Consider the following 20,063-nt stretch of genomic DNA (forward strand, 5'->3'; position numbering starts at 1 on the left):
AATACATTAAGGAAAAACTGACAGAAATAAAGGCAGAAATAAACATTACTCTCTCCGTAACGGATAGAATATTCAAAGGAAAAAAATAAGGAATTCAAGTTTTGAACAACACTATGATGTCACTTGAGGTAACTGTCATTTATAGAAGACTATTCCCAACAACTGTAGGATACATATTCTTATAAAATGCATATAGAACATTCACCAAGACAGACTACACGATGATCTCAACAGATTTCAAAAGCTTGGAATCTTATATTTTCCAACCACCACAGAAGAAATCACAAGGAAATTAACATATATTTTCAACCAAATAATAGAAACCACAACATATCAAAAATTTTTAAATGCATCGTTAAAGTTTAGAGGGATATTGATAGATTTAAATTCTTGTGACAGAAAAGAAGAAAGGATTAAATCGGTGATCTAAGCTTTCACCTTAAAAAGCTAGAAAAAGAAAAGTAAATTAAACCCAAAGTAGAAGGAAGGGAATAATGTAGATGAGAGCAGAAAACAAAGCAAAGGAAAAGGGCCAATAATGGAGAAAAATCAATGGAACCAATGGTGGTTCCTTAAAAAGATCTAATAAAATAGATAAGTCTCTATCTAGTCTGATCAAGAAAAATGAGAGGACACACAGAACCAAGATGTGTGTAGGAAAAAGGACATTACTACAGATTCCATATACATTAAAAGACCAAGAAGGGAATATTATGAACAACTTTATACATACCAAATTACCAAAACTGGCACAAGAGAAAACAGAAAGTCTGATAGCTGTATATCAATGAAAGAAATTGGATTTGTACCTTAAACCTTTCCAAACCTTTCCAAGAAGAAAACTCCAGGCTCAAATGGCAGCTCTAAAGCTCTAAATTCTTTCAAACTTTTCAGAAAGAAATAATACCAATCTTACCCAAACTCCAGAAAATAGAGGAAGAGGATTCCAAATCCATTCTATATGAAGTCAGGATTTCCCCAAGCAAAGACAGTTCAAGAAAAGAACACTCTACAAGCCAATATCCCTCGTGAACACAGACCCAGATATCATTTTTTTAAATGGCAAATTGAATCCGGCATATATAAAATGGTTACTACATCATGACCAAGTGGGATTTATACCAGAATGCAATGTAAATTTTGAATGTAACATTCAAAACTCAATACATATAATTCACTGTTAATATAAAAAAGAACACCAGATGATCATCTCAATAGATGCAAAAAAAATTTGATAAAACAACCATTCATGATAAAAATTCTCAGCAAACTAGCAATAGGAGAGACTTCCTCAAACTAATGTTAAGTGTAATGGTGAAAGACTGAACAACTTTTTCTATGATAGGAACTAGGCAACAATGTTTATTCTCACAATTTCTATTTCACAATTTTTATTTAATATTGTACTAGAGGGAAGAAAGAAATACAGAGTATAAAGGTCGTCAGAAAAAAAAAAACTGCCTTTACTTGCAGATGACAAGACTGTATATGTAAAAAATCCTAAGGATTATATATGAAAAAATTACTAGAACTAATAAATAATTTTAGCAAGGTCTCATGATACAAAATTAATATATAAAAATCAACTGTACTTCTGTATACTTAGTAATTGAAAGATGAAGTTAGTGCCATTTGCAATAGTATAAAAAATATGAACACTTAGGGATACATTTAATAAAATGTATGAAAGAAAACTACATTGTATGTTGTATATGCAGTATGTAAATAATACAAATTGTTACTGAGAAAAATAAACTAAATAAACAGATAGTGTTCATGATCTCGAAGATAATATTGTTAAGATGTCAATTCTCCCCCAATTTTTATATATATTATCTAAGCATATGTGTGTGTGTGTGTGTGTGTGTGTGTGTGTGTATATATATATATATATATGAGCACAATTCCAGGAGGCTTTTTTGTAGACATTGACAAACTGATTCTAAAATTCCATTCAAAATCCCAGCAGGATTTGTTATAGATATAAACATGCTGATTCTAAACTATATATGGAAATGTAAAGAAATGAGAATAGCCAAAACAATTTTGAGAAAGATCAAAGTTGGAAGACTCACATTAACCACTTTTAAGACTGATTAAAAGCTACAGTAACCAAGACAGTGCTATATTGGTGAAAGGCCAGACACACAAATCTATGGAATATAAGAGTCCAAAAACAGACCCACAAAAATATGGTCAATTGATTTTTTTTTTTTTTTTTTTTGCGGTACGTGGGCCTCTTACTGTTGTGGCCTCTCCCGTTGCGGAGCACAGGCTCCGGACGCGCAGGCTCAGCAGCCATGGCTCACAGGCCCAGCCGCTCCGCGGCACGTGGGATCTTCCTGGACCATGGCATGAACCCGTGTCCCCTGCATCAGCAGGCAGACTCTCAACCACTGCACCACCAGGGAAGCCTGGTCAATTGATTTTTGACAAATGTGCAAAAATAATTCAATGCAAAAGTAATTTTTTCAACAAATGGAACTAGAACAACTGGACAGCCACATGCCCCCCCCCCCCCGCCAAAAAAGATCTATACCTTACTCTTTATACAAAAAATTAACTCAAAAGGAGTCATAGATCTAAATGTAAAATATAAGACTTTTACAAGACGATACAGAAAATATTCATGATATTGGATTTGGCAAAGAGTTTCTAGATACGACACCAAAAGCATAAACCATAAAAAAAAAATTGATACCCTTGACTAAATCAAAATTGAGAACTTTTGCTCTGAGAAGAACACAGTTAAGGAAATAAAAAGATGAGGCCCAGATGGGGAGAAAAATATTTGCAAATCATTTGCCCAAAAAATGACTTCAATCTAGAATAAATAACTATCAAAAGTCAACAGTGAGAAAGCAACCCAATTTTTAAAATGGGCAAAAGATTTGTACAGACTTTTCACCCAAGACATCATCTATGGATGGCAAGTAAGTACATGAAAAGATGCTCAACATACTGGCCTTAGAAAAATGCAAAGTAAAACCATGATATGGTACATCTGTACATCTATTAAAATGGGTAAAATTTTTTAAAAAATAATACCAAGTGCTGGTAAGTATGCAGAGCAACTGGAACTTTCTTTCATACATTGCTAGTGGGAATGCAAAATAAGCCACTCTGGAAAACAGCTTAGCATTTTCTTATAAAGTTGGAACATCCACTTACCATATATCCCAACCCACCTAGGTATTTAGAGAAATGAAATTTGTGTTCACATAAAAAGCTTTATGCAGATATTTATCACAGTTTTATTCATAATTGCCAAAAGCTGAAAGCAATAAAGATACTGATACCAACATCGATGACTCTTAAAGGTGTTATGCTGATTGAAAGATGCCAGTCTTAAAACTCTTTCATGTTGCATGATTCTATGTATTGCATAATGCATGATTCTGGAAAAGGCAAAACTATAGGGACAGATAACATGTGGCTTTTAAGGGTTAGGGTAAGAGGAGAATGTGACTACAAAGAGGCAGCAAAAGGGAATTTTTTTGGGTGGTAGAACCATTATATATCCTGATTGTCATAGTGGCTATACAAATCTATACATATATCAAAACTCAGAGAATTAGTCACCAAAATAAAGTCAGTTTTACTGTATGTAAATTAAAAATTAAAACGGTATTTTCAAAACAACAATACCAGGACTTCCCTGGTGGTGCAGTGGTTAAGAATCCGCCTGCCAATGCAGGGGACATGGGTTCGAGCCCTGGTCTGGGAAGATCCCACATGCTGTGGAGCAACTAAGCCCGTGCTCCACAACTACTGAGCCTGCGCTCTAGAGCAGCGGTCCTCAACCTTTTTGGCACCAGGGACCAGTTTCGTGGAAGGCAATTTTTCCATGGACGGGGCGGAGGGAGAAGGTTCAGGCGGTAATGTGAGCACTGGGGAGCGATGGCGAGCAGCAGATGAAGCTTTGCTCGCTCGCCTGCCGCTCACCTTCTGCTGTGCGGCCCGGGGGTTGGGGACCCCTGTTCTAGAGCCTGCAAGTCACAACGACTGAGCCTGTGTACTGCAACTACTGAGCCTACGCACCACAACTACTGAAGCTCATGTGCTCTAGGGCCCGCATGCCACAACTACTGAGCCCACATGCTGCAACTACTGAAGCCCACGCGCCTAGAGCCTGTGCTCCGCAACAAGAGAAGCCACTGCAATGAGAAGCCCACGCATTGCAACGAAAAGTAGCCCCTGCTTGCTGCAACTAGAGAAAGCCTGCGCACAGCAACGAAGACCCAACACAGCCAAAAAACAAAACAAAACACAACAATACCATTATACACTCATTAGGATTGCTAAAATTAAAAAGCCCAGCAATGCCTAGTGTTGGCGAGGATGTGGAATGCATATATTGCTGGTGTGAGTGGAAAACAGTACAACCACTTTAAAGAACTGAACCCACCATTTTATTTCTAGGTATTTATTTAAGACAAATGCAAACATGTCTGCAAAAAACTGGTATACCAATGTCCAGAGCAGCTTTACTCCCAACAGCCAAAGCTGGAAACAACTCAAATGTCTATCAATAGGTGAATGGATAAGCAAATGGGGGATATATCCATAAAAGTGAGCATGGAGCTCCCATTCCTAATTCAGTGTTCTTCTGGGAATAACAGTTGCTGTAATAATACTTTGTCTGATCATGGCTTATAGTATTTAAGTGTTAAACATCCTCCCTCTCTTGAATTTATAGAACCTCCCTCCCCACTTCTAGTTTTGATGTTAATTCTGGCAAACAAAGACCAGTGTAGCTTCCTCCCAGGGTCTCTTGTTACCCTCTGCTCATTGTCCCAGTCCTTGACCTGGTCTCCATCAGCAGGCACATTATGGCTTGGAGCTTCCCAGGCTCCCAGAGACCACTACCTAGGACTAGCTGTCAACTCTGGCCTTCAGGTCCTATCTTGGATAAAACAACACTGATACATTCATGCCATTATGTAATCAACTGCTCCAGTAACTGTCTAATGGAATTACTCATCATCACATGCTTAGAAAAGATGCAGTTTCCCTGATAGAACAGCATTGGTAACCCCATATTTTTGTTAATCAGATTTTAATTCTGTGATTTCTGTTCTACAGAAGCCTCTTGAGATTTATCATGAGTAAGGAAGAGTGATCCTGAAAGGAAAGTCAGAGACAAAAACAAACAAAAAGTTTATCCTACTACTGTTCATGGTAGCAGCTATTCAAACACTTGACAGACATCTTAAAAGGCAATGATAGGGAGTTCCCTGGTGGCCTGGTGGATTCAGCGCTTTCACTGCTGTGGCCTAGGTTCAATCCCTTGTTGGGAAACTGAGATCCTGCAAGCCGCGTGGCGTGGCCATAAATAAGTAAGGAAATAATAAATAAATAAATAAAATTATAGATGTGAACTAATAAGGAAATGTGAATAAAATGACCTTTAAAAAAAGGCAACGATAATCCCAACCTGTATAGCGCTGAAGAATAAGCTTTGTATAATTTCATTATCCCCTAATAAGATACTTGATTCATCATGAAGAAATAAAGTTTCAACAATGTTAGCTAGTAATGCAAGTCAGTAGTTGAGCAGATTATATAATTGGTTTTCTTAGGACAGCATGTGGGATGACCTCTTCTAAGTTAATTTTTAGACTGTATTATTCATCAGTCAGGTTGGAAAGTTACCATGGCTATCAGTTGAAGGTATGATACATTAATGCTGGATATTAGCCAAAAAAAGTATTTTGGCTCTCTTGTCAATGTAACTAGCTGATACAGAAGTATAAAATATTTTTTAAACACACTTTTGAAAAATACTGAAAATCAATTTATTTTATACTATAGTTTAAAATCTTAAGATACATAAAGAGCTGTCAGTGAGAACGTTCCTTAACCATCTAGCCAGTATTTATTGAGTTTCTACTGTGTGTTCAACACCAATATCCATCAGTATAAGTGCTTTCAAAATTTATTTAACAAAATAAAATCAAAGGGAGATAGAGTGAGAATGAGATGACAACTTATTCAGGCTATAATTAGTGCAGATGCCCAGAAAGGATCCTTAGTTTTACCCTTGTCCTAATATGTGAAGTGGCCATTTGTTCATGCCACTGCCAGTAAAAATAAAATATAAAGATGCCTTTTCTCCCATCACTCCCTCCCCCAAATCCCAACACACATACATATATACATACACATCAGAGTCATACGTAAAGAAAAGACAGCCCCATTTACTTGGTTCCCTCAATGTTACTTTGAAGTCTCAAAGCACTGAGTATATAAAGAGTATATAGACCCTTCCCTCAGGAATGGGTCTAGCCACTACAGGGTCTTCTATTAGATCTTTCAAACAGAAGATGCAGTTTACTGCAGTCCATAGTTCATCTTGGAGCTGTGGACCACCGTCCTGCATACAGTGTCATCAGATTGAGCCTGGTTTGTAAGCTCCCTGGGAATATGCCAGGGAAGGTGCCACAAAAAAAGCCAAAACTTGAATATGAGTGGGGGCCAGACCACACAGTTCTAGCAAATAAAAGTAACTTCCAAACTCTGCTCTGGAAATGAACAGCCTGCTAAATCCCTGAAAGTCTTTCTTAAATATTAGATTAACAGAAATGCTTATTACTGTTGTCCTACTTCAGATAATCTTCTAAGCCTTTAAACAGGTTTTAAGACATTTTATATCTCAAGTTATACCTTAAAATGGGCCCTAGCCCTGAATTAATGCAAATATCTATATAATATCGATAAAAACCACATTATAGTCTTTAAAAGCATAATGAATATACTGTCTTTCAAATTTCAATGTAGATGCAATTAATTAAAATGCGAATTCATTAAAAAATATAACTGAGTTCATTTAAAAACAATAACGGGGCTTCCCTGGTGGCGCAGTGGTTGAGAGTCCGCCTGCCGATGCAGGGGACACGGTTCGTGCCCCGGTTCGGGAAGATCCCACATGCCGCGGAGCAGCTGGGCCCGTGAGCCATGGCCACTGAGCCTGCGCGTCCGGAGCCTGTGCTCTGCAACGGGAGAGGCCACAACAGTGTGAGGCCCGCGTACCGCAAATAATAAAAAAAAATTTAAAAAAATAAAAATAACGAAGTTCCTAACAGAAGCTTTGTCGTTATTTGTTCTCTAATATTGGATACTAAGAGTATATTTTCCTTCTTGTAGGGGTCCATGAAAATTGGACAGTAAACAGAGGACTTTGTAATGGTAATACTGACAGTCACTGACCTAGACTATAAATTCATAACAGGATCAAATGACACCAGTTAAACTGGCAAATAGAAATGAACTCAAATTTAATACTCACAAAAAAGTAAAAGCTAGAAAATACAGCAAATGTGATTTTGGTCCGTCTGAAGGTCACCTCAGGGGCACTACTGTACAGTCTTTGGAAACTTAGTAGCTGCTTTCGTCCTCAGGCACACAGAACACATGCTGTGTGCAGCTGCTCAACACCAGGGCAGTCACAGGAGGCTCTTCATGAAGTCACATTTGGGGCCAAATTTTGTCAATGGAGAGGCAGAGAAAATAACATTGATAAATGAAAGGACGATCTAAGAGATTCTAATAAACCTGAGCAGAGCTGTGTGGTATGACTTCATCCGTAAACTGGGAATCTACCTCAGACGTTCATCATAAAAACTGTGAGCTTCTACACGTGAAGCACCTAGAACCGCCTTGGAACATGGAAGGTGTTCAAGTGTTCAGTAAGTATTATTTCCTTTCCTTCTCTCTCTTAGATTGTCCCCTAAACCTACTAACATCAAATTATTATTTTAAGTGCTTCAGTTATTATGTTTTAGGATTATAATTAAGGAAAGAGAATTAGAACCTAAGAATGCTGACGGTCATCTGGGAATTAAAGAGTTAGAATTGGGCGCCAGATCTAAGTCAGGGGTCAGTGCTTCATCTCATTTACCAGGTCCTCCGGGTAGAGAAGGGAAACAAACAGGCTTAACTCTGGGTACAAGTCTGGCTTCACCTGACCACTCCTATTTATGACTACAGATATTGAATTCAGTCTGCAGTAATTCCTCCAGCCCTGTAATCTAAATACTTGCAGGAAATGAAAAGTAGCTTCTGACGAACTAGTTGTAGAAAACCTGATCTAGATCACCACTGAGACTGTAAAACATTTAAACATTATATTCTGTACTAATTTCTCAGTCACGTCATGTCCTAACTAAATGACACAACTGTACTCATGACACATGAATTAAGCTCTGTAAAATTCTGAAGGCAGTTCCTTACGCAACTGTTGTTAAATGGAAGTGAGGGGTGGAGGGAACAGGGTAACGGTGTCAGAATGTTGCCTTTAGTTTGTTACAACTGGACTATTTAGATCCTGTAGCAGAAACTAGGTTATCTGAGCCCAAATCAGAACATGAAACTAATAAAACATAAAAATGAATGCTCAGTCCTCAATTCATTATAATTTGAAAATCATGATCCACTCATCCTTATATACTAAGCCAATTACTTACTCCATAAACTCCTATATCACATTTGTAAAATGCTTTCTCTTTCAAAAGGGCTTTCTTATTTTTTCCCTCCTTATTCACACAGATATCTTCTCTTTAAAAACTGACCCACTCTTAAGTGTCTATCTCAAGTACACTTCTGTGTAAAGGCGTTCCCACTACCTAATATTACTCTGTCCCTCTCTTGGCTTTCCATAACATATTTATCTCCATCACTGTACTTTTCTCATTCTGCTTGTTTACAAGTCTGTGCCTAGACTCTCAAAGGCAGGAATATGGCCATACCACTTAAACTCTTTCTGAAAGAAGATGGGTAATAAGTAATTGTTTATCTTTGTATCTCACTTCTATATGCCTAGCATAATGAAGGGCCTCAGTAAATGTTAATTGATTTAAATAATTTAAGTCTAGATATTTTAAATAAAATTCCAGTCCTCTTAGAAAGAGAGCAACACAGCGTGTACAGCCCTAAGTTACAAATGATAACCAAGTGTCTGGGGCTTTTCAGAGTAAATTATCCATCTACCTCTGTTTCTGTTGAGCATATCTCATTTGCATTTTCCCTTTTCCTGTTTCCCTGGTGTCTTATAATTAATTTATACAACAGAAAGGAATTATTTTTCCTTATTTTACAAAATACATTGATGTATAACTCTATATGTAAACAGGTTAAATATCCTGCCTGGGGAAGCATGTGACCTTGATGACATTGTATGAGAGACCAAATGCACTGCCTGTTCTGAAATCCGTATCTTTTGATTCTAGTTTCAGGGATCTTGCTGCTGTATCACAGTGCCTTCCTTCCACATTTCATGACATGTGCTAATTCAAGTAAACTGCCTAATTATGGAACAATTTATTTTACAAACCCATTCTTCAAAAAAACTGTCTTAAAGTGGACGTGGTGCAATGGACACTCAAATACAGATGTTAGTAGTGCAAATTGGTTCAACAGTAGCATAACAATTCATGTTAAAAGCCCTAACCCAAATATCGCACTTTGAGAAATCTATCCTAAAGAAACAATCAGAGTTGTAGACACATATTTATACATAAAAATTTTCATGAAAGCCCTTTTATAATAAGAAAAGTTGAAAATAACCTGAATGTCCAACAATAAGAGGTTTGTTATCATATGTCTATATCCTGGAATATTATGGAACTATTAATAACTACAGCAGATAGTCTCTAAAATGGCCTTCAACAATCCCTGCCTGCTGGAATTCCCATGCCTTGTTTAATCCCCTCCCCTTAAATACAGGACTAATGACTCACTTCTACCAAGAATATAGCAAATGCCATGGGATGTCACTTCCAAGACTGGGTTTCAAAGAAACCATGACTTCTGTCTTGCATTCATTCTCTCACTGTAATGGAAGCCAACTGCTGTGTTGTGAGCAGCCCTACAGAGAGGCCCATAAAGCAAGAAATTGAAGGAAATCTCTCTATGGCAGTGTGCAAGGAAGGGATTGTCCCTCAGTTAAGCCTTCAGATAAAGACTATAGCCCCAACTGACAAAATGATTGCGAAAGACTTTGAAGCAGAGGTACTCAGTTAAGCCGTACCCAGATTCCTCATCCACAGGAACTGTGAAATAATTTTATGTTATTTTAAGTAATTAATTTTTTTTTTTTTTTTTTTTGCGATACGCGGGCCTCTCACTGTTGTGGCCTCTCCCGTTGCGGAGCACAGGCTCCGGACGCGCAGGCTCGGCGGCCATGGCTCACGGGCCCAGCCGCTCCGCGGCATGTGGGATCTTCCCGGACCGGGGCAGGAAGCCGTGTCCTCTGCATCGGCAGGCAGACTCCCAACCACTGAGCCACCAGGGAAACCCAGTAATTAAGTTTTAGGGTAGTTCATGATACAAAAATAAATAATAACTTTAAAAAATATTTAGTAACATGAGGAAATGTTCACATGTTAACTTTTAAAATTACTGGTCAAATGGTTTATTTATCCATAGCAAAACAATTTAAAAACTCAGCCTGTTAATAACAAAAATATTGTTTAAAAACAGACTGTGTACTCACTATTTGTTATTCAAACTAATAATTTCCTACAACATTTCCATTCATTGAAAATATTTTCAAGACTGTTATAAGCCTGCCTTGTAATATCATACAATTTTAAGTATAATTATCATTAGCTAAAGAAATGACACCAAACATTGACGATATTACAATCTGCCTCCTAAAATATAGTAGAAAAGTTTACAAAGATTAGATTCTTCCAAGTCTTCAGAATTTATAGTTAATTTTTAAAAGCATAAGACTATAATGTACATGTATGATTCCAATTTTTAAAATATATATGGTTGAAAAAGAATAGAAAACAGGAAGACATCAACAGTGTTTCTCTTTGGATGGTGGGATTATAGGTAATTTAAATTTTTCTTTACGCTCTGTTTCCCAATTTTTTTCAAATGCATATATTATTTTTTATCATCAGAAATATCTTTTACAAAAAAGTCAAACTAATAACTCAATATAATACATTTTACTGCTTCAAACCAAGATTTAATGCTAATAAGAGACTCAACCATTTTGCAAAGAGACAGAATAGCACTGGACCCGTAACAAGATCTAGGCGATAGCACTCAATTAGCAAGTAAAAAGTCAATAAAACTATAGTATATCTAATTCTTTTTTTTTTAAAAGAAGAAGGCTTCATGCTGAGTCAGATGAGAGTTAAATTAATGCAGGATTCAGAAGCAAGAACAAGTTTCTGAGGGGATATGATAGATGTGCTCCATAGCACTGGTTCCTGAAGGTCAGTGTTTACAAATAAATTAGAATATTAAAAAGCTGAGCAACTCCTGTATCTCTCATAAACTCAATATTTATCATCTGTGATCTACCTAAACATGCTTGAACCTTACATTCTAGCCCATACCAACTTTGGGGGCCGTGTTTTTCTATATACAGTATAAAGTATGCTTTTTATTAAAGCTATATGTACGGGAAGAAGGGAAAAGTTTTTTCAGATTTTAGGATTTGGTAAGCAAAATTATTTTTTGTCAAGCCATTTCTCATTTCTCTGAGTGCAGACAGGTCATTCATCCAAGATCCTGACAAGGTTCTTTTAAAAAATGACACCTTAAAAAAAAAAAAAAAATGACACCTTGTTATTACAAAATACCAAACTTAAAAGGCTCCACTAAACAAAATGACTTCATACTCAAAATCAACGCATAAAATCTTTTTCTCATAGAGTTTTCTTTGAACTTCACTGGGCTCAAGGAGAGAAATTTATCATGTACAGCAAACGTGTCATTTTGAGCTCAGAAAAGTCAGAAAAACCAACAGATTCTACCCAGAGTTCTTCACATAACTTTTGTCTAAAAAAAGGTAGAGGAATTTAATTGGCTATGTGACCACAGGAGTTTTTCTTTGCTTCTTTGAGACTCTGCTTCCTCATCTCTAAACTGAGGGTAATAATGCCTGCCCCAAATTCCTCTAAATAGTGATAAAGGAAAAACATAAAGCACCACAGAAATGCAGCAGCTATTCTGCTACTATTATTACTAAACTGATAATGAGGTAAGAGGAAGGATGAAAACACTGTGAAAAGGAAGGAAAAGATGACATTTGAGTAGATTATTTTGGGTAATTCACACTCCCTGGTTCTGAACAGTTCTTCCAGTCCCCTCCACAAAAGTCCACCCACAAGAAACACATTAGATACCCCAATCTCAAAACTTCCTTAAAGGTGGAAACCATATACTCCAAAACAATCCTAAAAAATGTAGATCCTTGTGGAATTACATTTCAGTATGAATGCATATCCCATTCCACTGGAATGGATGATGTATCTGTCAGTCTCTCTCACAAGCCCGTGAATTCACGGAGGGTAGACACTTTGCCTCACTCGAAGCCCGAACTTTAATAAGTAGTTTCTAATTCGAGGTTGGTCCGAAATACCTAAATCTTGCTCATTTTAATTGATCAAACAATCTTAACTGACATTTTTCTGAGCCACTAAATTTTATTTATCTCAATCGTCATTAAAGAATTTGAGAGGGATCACAGTTTGTCACGACAATGCATAAGGCTTGTTTTGAGCCAAAGGCAATTAGCTCTCTGCCCTCCACCTTTTTTGTCCAAAAGCAGGGCATAAATTCCCCTTTGTAAATGTTGTCTCCGTCTCCTATACCAAGAAGAGAACCACTCTGGAGACAATTCTTATCTGCAAAACAAACAACCCTTATTTATCATACATTTCCTAGCCACCCTCTCAGAACTCACTGTCATGCCAGAAGCCCAACCGCCTTTCCTCAGTCTAGCCCCTTTCCACACTGTATCACCCTTTGTTAAGATGATACAGAAGTCCGCAATTCTAACCATTTCCTTGAATCACGTTTCTTTGTGAACTCCCATGCGTACATAGGTAATTAATTTTTTTCTCCTGTTAATCTATTATCAGTTTGATCTTCAGGCCCAGCCAATGACCCTAAGAGAGGAGAGGAAGATGATTTTTTTCCTTCCCTACATATTCAAGATTAGTTAATCTTTACGTTATGTAGTGGAACCACCTCAAATATTTTAGAACAAGTAGGAGGCATAAATATTAAAAGTGTTAAGTGCTATGCACCAAATTAAATTCCAGGCAGTAGTACACGTAATTTTGAACGCTTAAAAGAACCATTATTCTTATAATGGAGACATGGAAAAACATGGTATCCAAACCCACTTGGACTCTGGGTCAAAGGACCAAGAATTTTGAAAGTTTTGCTATTTAAATTTTGGTAATTTTTTCATGATATATATACCAGACTCCTAAGGAGTCATTATAGAGTTCCTACTCTCTGTAGCTGATGGTATAATATTTCAGGGTGGGGAGTGGAGGTAAGGTGGGGCAGAGGTACATTTAATTTAAACAAAAAAGAGAGATATATGTATACACATTGCTGATTCACTTTGCTGTACAGTAGAAACTAACACAACATTGTAAAGCAACTATACTCCAATAAAAATTTTAAAAAATTAAAAAATAAAAAAAGTAAATAAGAAACCACCCCCCAATATTTTTTTTAAAAAGCCTTTCTACCTATTGGATATAATTTCTCACTAATCCAAGGAAACTTCCTCCCCCCTCAAGCTATTATCCTTACCGCACACCCCCATGCTCATTTTCTCCCTCTGGCCTTCCCTTAGGTTGAAAAATACCACCTGCCCCATATCTCCACCCAGCACCCTTTCCCCTCTTCCCTGCGTAAACCAAATCTGTGCCATTTTCAAGGCTAGGGGAATCCCCGTCTCCTTCAGGCAGACTTCCTGGAATTCCTCAAACCTTTATCCAGAATTCTTCTTGAACTCCTGTCCAGCCTATTTAATTTATAAATGCTGCCTCCCCAAATGAGATTAAAGATTCCTCAAGGGCAGTAGCCATTTCTCCTTCTGCTATTTTGCACAGAACAGTTCTCCACATAGAGGCACTTAATGAATGCTAATTAAAGTCCGGCTATTTATCAAATATCCATGTGCTTCAAAGTGTGTTAGATGCTGGGGATAAAACAGTGAACTACACGTAGTTCTACCTCTTTCAGGCACTTACAACAAGCAAAAGCCACAAAGTCCCAGTAGTATTAGGGCCAGTGTTTCGTTTAGCCAGTGTAATGTTCCAACTGCTCTGAATTAGAATAGTTCTAAGCTGGGCATTCACTCTCCAGTTCACAGGACTCTGTACACTCTCTTGTGTCTGGCACCCATACAGCTTCACTAATTTATGTTATCTTCAGCCCCTTGTGAAACATCCTTTATTTCACAACTCTTAATTTATAAGGAATAAATTAATTCTTAAAGTACAGACTCTTCCTATATCAGATACTGACTAGTTATTTATTACTCCCCAAACTTTCAACATTAGAATGCCATTCTATTCATATCACTCTTACTATGGAAAACAGGCTCCAGTTAAAAAAAAAAAAATTCCAAATCCAAGGCAGATGGTATATTAATTAGAGAAAGAAAACAGAACTGCTCAGCAACTGTTTTGCTTTCTTAAAAGCAAATGATCTTTAAGCTGGAAAGGACAGAAGAAACCTCTTTAGGAGAGAACCAAGGTACAAGCAGAAGAAGTCACTTTAAAAGAATTCACGTCTTCAAAATCTGGTGAATTATATTCCAGGGAGAATTGGCAGATGTAAGCACAGAAATATTCTGACAGCCTCAGAAAAACATGGAGAAGGAGGGAAGTCTCAAGAGGCTAGAGACTCAAATACACTTTTCCCCACTAATTTTTTAAAAATTCAAAACTGAAAGAAAAAAATAGAATTCCTAGGCATTACAAACCAGTTAATTTGATACCAATCTGGCAAAATTCAAGATTTAATCAGAAAACGGGGAATATTTAGGGGGAAAAATACTGGGGATTTCAAGGAACTAGGAGTTTATTAAGAATCAGTAATTTTTAAACTAACATCATTTACTTTTGTGGTAGACCAGAGAATATTCAAGATCTTTAATTTAAGCAAAGCATTTGGTTAAAATTATTCCCATAATGTCCTTATGAAGAAGACTGACCTATGGGCTAGAACAGTTTAATCTGAAGGACAGTGCTAGCTGAGTTCAGCTGATTAATTTGTCTCAGCAATATCTACTGAGGGCCAAACAGATTCCCAACCAGTACTGTACTTGGCACTTTCAGTACATTACTTTGAACTCTAACAATTACCTGAAAGGCAGATGTTCCTAACCTCATTGTATTGATATGGAAAAGAAGTTTCTCAAGGTCAGTAGCCAGGCTCTAAAAGTCCAGGACTTTCTATGTGCCACGGGCTTCTAGATGTGCCACCATGGCAAAAAGACCTGTCCCATGTATTACCAATGACTCGAATGTCTGGTGAACAAACGTACCACATGTGCAGGTGACACAAAATCAGAAGGCAGAGTTAACATGATGAATGCCACAATCAAGATTAAAACACATCTAACAAACTGGAAACTGGAGAGAGGCTTAAAGTAATACAAGACAAGAAAAAAAATGTTCATGTTCAAGAAATTTTTAACTGCATAATTAAAGAATGAATAAAGCCTACCTTGACAGCAAAGTGTGTGTGGGGTCGTGGTGGTGAGTGTTTTAGTCAACTTTGGTGTATTTACCACAAAAGCCGATTAAAAATTAGATGATTTTCAATAGCTAGTGGGAAGCAGCCACGTAGCACAGGGAGATCAGCTCAGTGCTTTGTGACCACTTAGAGGGGTGGGATAGGGAGGGTGGGGGGGGAGGGAGACACAAGAGGGAGGGGATATGGAGATATATGTATACGTATAGCTGATTCACTTTGTTATAAAGCAGAAACTAACATAACACTGTAGAGCAATTATACTCCAATAAAGATGTTAAAATTAATTAAACCAAAAAAAAAGTAAGAACATCAAAAAGAAATTACATGATTTTGTTTGAAGATAGGAATTCATTGCACTCTGCATTGTTCAGACTAGATTGAATTAATGCATTCAATTTTGGGCTAAGGATCTTTAGCACAGAGAAAGGTCTTAGGTAAGGAAGGAAACATTAAAGTGAATATTATTTGGTGAAGATAACTAACATTTACTGACTTCCGGGCAATTATGCTAAGTATTATGAACATTATCTCATTTGATTCTCACAACAACCCTACAGGTAGATGGAGTATATCATTATTCCCATTCTACAGATGAGGAAGCCAAAGCTCAGGGATCTGAAAGGCTGTCAAGTAAAGGAGACGAAAGACTTACTCTGTACCACCTAGACTTTTCATTTCTTAACAGTTTTTTGGTCATAGACTCTTTCAGATGGATGAAAGTTTTAGATCTTCTCTGCTGAAAAATTCTACATATAATTTCACGAGTTGGAGGGCTATTGGCAAAAGTAGGATTAATGAGAAACAGGTCCAAGGAAGCAGTTGTCAGTTCAGTGTAACCAAGGCCTTGCTAACAATAACAGAAAGGAAGGATACCTCACAATGCAGTGAGCTCCCTGTCACTGAAAGTGCTCCCTCAAAGTGTGGCTGGTCTGTTGGGAGTGCAACAGAGGGAATGTTAAAATGGATTGGAGGTTGGTCTGTGATTTTAAAGTACCCTGTTGTTATAAGATTGTGGGCCTAGTAAGTAATTTTTGTTTGATGGCAAAACAAAGAAGTTAAAAACTGAAGTTACTGTTTTAACAGACCATTCTGCTGAATACATCAGGCAGAATACCTAAATGTTAATGTTATTTCCCATCTATATATATGGTACCTATATCAGGTACTTGAAAACAGCCTCATCCAAAAATCAAAGGTATATTCAACTGTTGATCTTGATGTGACTTATACTTTGTCATAATCAAAGTAGACTCCTTATTCCTCTGAATTCTTAACTAAAATGTTCCCTAAGATAAATACCATAAATACCAGATCCTAAAACGATGGGGTCTTTGATGAGAACTTTTACTAGTTTATAATTTTTGTTAACCTAATTCCATAAAGGATGGGGAGGGGGCAGACGGGAAACATAAGAGAAACAAACTCCGATTGTTCTGCTCTGCTTCTCAGATCCCTTCGCTAACAGCTGAAGGATCTTACCGTCAACTCTGCTTTATTTCCCATGTGCATCATAATTCACCTCGAGATTCAGGCTCCCACCGCTCAAAAAGGAGCTCACACTTTGCTCCTGACATGCCATTCAGAGCACAAGCTTGACAGCTTGGCATACAAATTAAGTGTTCATAGGCAAATCTTCTACCTGAAAATCTTTACTCTTCAGGCAGAAAGGATCGGGTGGAAGGTGAAACTGCCAACTCATAAAGCAAAACCTTGAATTTGAGGGCTCAGAACAAGGTGGAAGGAGCGGGGGCCAAGTTCTTTAATTAGGAGCCGGAGGCACGAGGCTCTAGCCGAGGCAGCTGGCCGAGAAAGGTCCGGCTTAATCAAAGCCTCCTGTAACTCACAGGTTTCTGCCACTGAAAATCAAAAAAGGCAAAACTGACGAGCAGAGACCTACGGACACACACAGGTCGCCCACCTCCCAGGTGTTCACTTACTCTACACGTCGGCGGGCAGCTGCGCGCCCCTCGGGCGTCTGGACGGCGGCGGGGACCGAGCAGGCATCCGGCGCTCCTGCAGCTCCGGGGCCGGCGCTGCCCCGCGGTGGGTCGGCGTCTGGGCGGGCGGCGAGCTGAGGCCCGGGCCAAAGCGGAGTGCGGTCCAGCTGCAAGGGCAGCGCCGCCGCCTTCTCACCAGCGGCCGACTCAGTCAAGTGGCAGCATTTGGAGGACGGGGTGTCCTTCGGTCGCGCTCCGGGCTCCTCCTCCCGCCGCCGCGCCCGCCGCGCGCTCCTGGCGGGTTCGCGCCCCGCACCCGGGCGACCGGCCCCGCAGGTGGCGGCCGAGGGCGCTCGGCTCCAGGGCGCGCCCTCCGCGGGCCGCACTCGAGTAACGGGCGGCGGGCTCAGCCACGGTCACGTCCGCAAGCGCCGGTCCGGGGCAGGGGCGGAGCTGGCCCGTGAAGCTGCTGGGTCGGGCCACCGCCCTCACGGCCACCCTAAATACACTACCCAGACTGCGGTCATTCCCCAGCCCGGCAGGAATTAGACCCCCAAATTTCGAAGAAAACATAAGCGAGCAAGTCACTTCACTTCCCTGGCCCCTGACGGAGCTCCCTGGGCTGCTAACCGTCCTGGGCTCTGCCCAGGTGAGAGGAGGTGCTGGTGTCTGGGCGGGGGCCTGCCGTGGGGTGAACCGGTGCTCCCGGCCCCCGCGCGGAGCCCATGTGCAGGTGAACTCGCGGCAGCCTCACCGAGGCCTTCCCATCTAGGGGTTCTGGCGCCCGGGTCCACGCTTAGCAGCCAAACCCGCTTTGACCTAAAACTCCACGCGGTTCAGGCGTAGGTCAGGGACTCTGCCCTTCCTAACTAGCTTGCACCCTGAGTATGCAGAGCAAAAGCGCTTGATGTAATTTTAAAAGGACACATTCATTTGGTACTTCTCTATCCAGAAATACTGAAGAACATTTTCCAAACACGTTTCTCCTTAAAACACCACTAACAAAACATCCTTTTCTCGCTTTTTTTTTGGGCACTGAAGTCTCTATCTCAAAACATGGCCATTATTCAGTTGTGTTTCCTTTCGCATTCCACGTGATGCCTGTATCTTTCCAGCATGATTCCTAGCAATAGTAAAAGCCCCAAGAGAACTACAAAAGAACCATTATTTTAGTTGTGTTCTACAATGGATTAGTCATGCAAAATTCACGCTTGAAGAGACGTTGGTGTTAACTTCACCTGACTCCTTTACATTACAAGTGAGGACACTGAAGCCCAGAGTCCAGTGGCAAAACTAAATGTGAAAAAGAAAGACTGGAACCTCCACAGCTCACAGTCTGTAGACTAACATGAGGGTTAGCTCTCTAAAGGTATAACATAGTAAAGAATATGCTTAGATTGCAGAGGGATTGAGAAGCATAAATTATACAAAATCTAGTTCAGATATTTTTAGACTTTAAATGAATCAAACATTCCTGTTTATTACTATGCTTAAATTAACTAAGGCAACTTTTATGTACAGACAGTAGCTCAGAAATGTAATTTTGCTTCATGATAATATTAATGGATTGGAGTAGGCACATTCTGACAATCACAGAATGTGAATATACTTATATTAACTGTTTTGTCTGATCATTATCAATTTCTAATGTACTCCAGTTGACTATACTAAGATAAACAAGTATTTAGTTGTATATATTTCAGGCATATCATGCTAAATGATTATGATCAAATGCAAGGTTCCACCTTTAGGCCTAATTCTTCACTGAAGGTATCACTGCTTTCCCTCTCGCTTCGCACTTTAAGCTTTTACCAACCTAGTACTGCAATGATCCATGAGACCTCTGGGTTCCACACTGAGAGATCAGTATCAGTCTATGACGTGCTCAAGGTGAGAAAAGAGAAACTTAAAAATTTGTACTTTTACTTCCCAGTTATCAGAGCAGTAAAGGGCGAAGAATGAGTCTCTGGCATCCACCAGAAAAGAAAGACCTTTTGAACACGTACATTCCTGTGTCTCACACAGTTCAGAGATAGGCTGTATCATCTTTACCAAGTATTAGTTCCCTGCGTCGGCCAGATTCAGGCCAGGCCCTCCCTCCACCATCCCGGGTCTGGCCAATACGGAGAAAAACCCAGGAGCAGCCCTCTCCTCTCTCTGCGGGTCTTCCCGGGCCGGTACCTCACTAGGACCCCGGGTCTGGGGCGGTGCTCAAAGGCTGCGCCGCGAAAGGCAAGGCTTCGCTGGGGCTCCTGGGCGGCCGGGTGGGTTTACCAGGCACTTCGGATGAACTTGGCCACAGAATATGCTTCTCCAAGCTCCTCCGAGAGACGGCCTGCTTCCAGCCTTAGGACATCAAAAGGTAACCGGGTCCTTGGCCTCTCCTCAGGACTCTAGGCGGTACTTCCGGTCAAGATGGTACCGCCTGTTAAGCCTCGAGGGAAGATGCCTCGGGGAAACGTGGCGCCCTCTGCTGCCGGAGCCCAAAAATGCTGGCTTTCCTCTCAGGCACCCAGCCAGGAGCTGGGAGTCAAGGCCCCATCGTTTCTGCCCTCCTATTATCCCCTCACCCTGGCTGCAGCAAGAGCGGAGGAGGTG

The 20,063-nt window shown here is 39.6% G+C and overlaps 1 protein-coding gene across 6 annotated transcripts in view; it reads right to left on the reverse strand.

Moving 5' to 3' along the window:
• C7H2orf88 (chromosome 7 C2orf88 homolog) overlaps window positions 1-20,063 on the reverse strand; it is a 64,580-nt gene that overhangs the window by 14,799 nt on the left and 29,718 nt on the right. For 2 of the 6 annotated variants that reach the window (XR_012333028.1, XR_012333029.1), the window contains exon 1: window positions 17,466-18,040. The exons of 2 other annotated variants lie outside the window; for them this stretch is intronic. The gene's annotated coding sequence lies outside the window, so the exon portion shown is untranslated. Of the gene's footprint in view, window positions 1-16,180; window positions 16,303-17,007; window positions 17,052-17,465; window positions 18,041-20,063 lie in introns of those variants that run through there. 2 more of the 6 variants (XM_073807495.1, XM_073807493.1) reach the window with 2 other exon arrangements.

The sequence above is a fragment of the Tursiops truncatus genome, chromosome 7 (genome assembly GCF_011762595.2).
Source record: "Tursiops truncatus isolate mTurTru1 chromosome 7, mTurTru1.mat.Y, whole genome shotgun sequence".
Taxonomy (NCBI): domain Eukaryota; kingdom Metazoa; phylum Chordata; class Mammalia; order Artiodactyla; family Delphinidae; genus Tursiops; species Tursiops truncatus.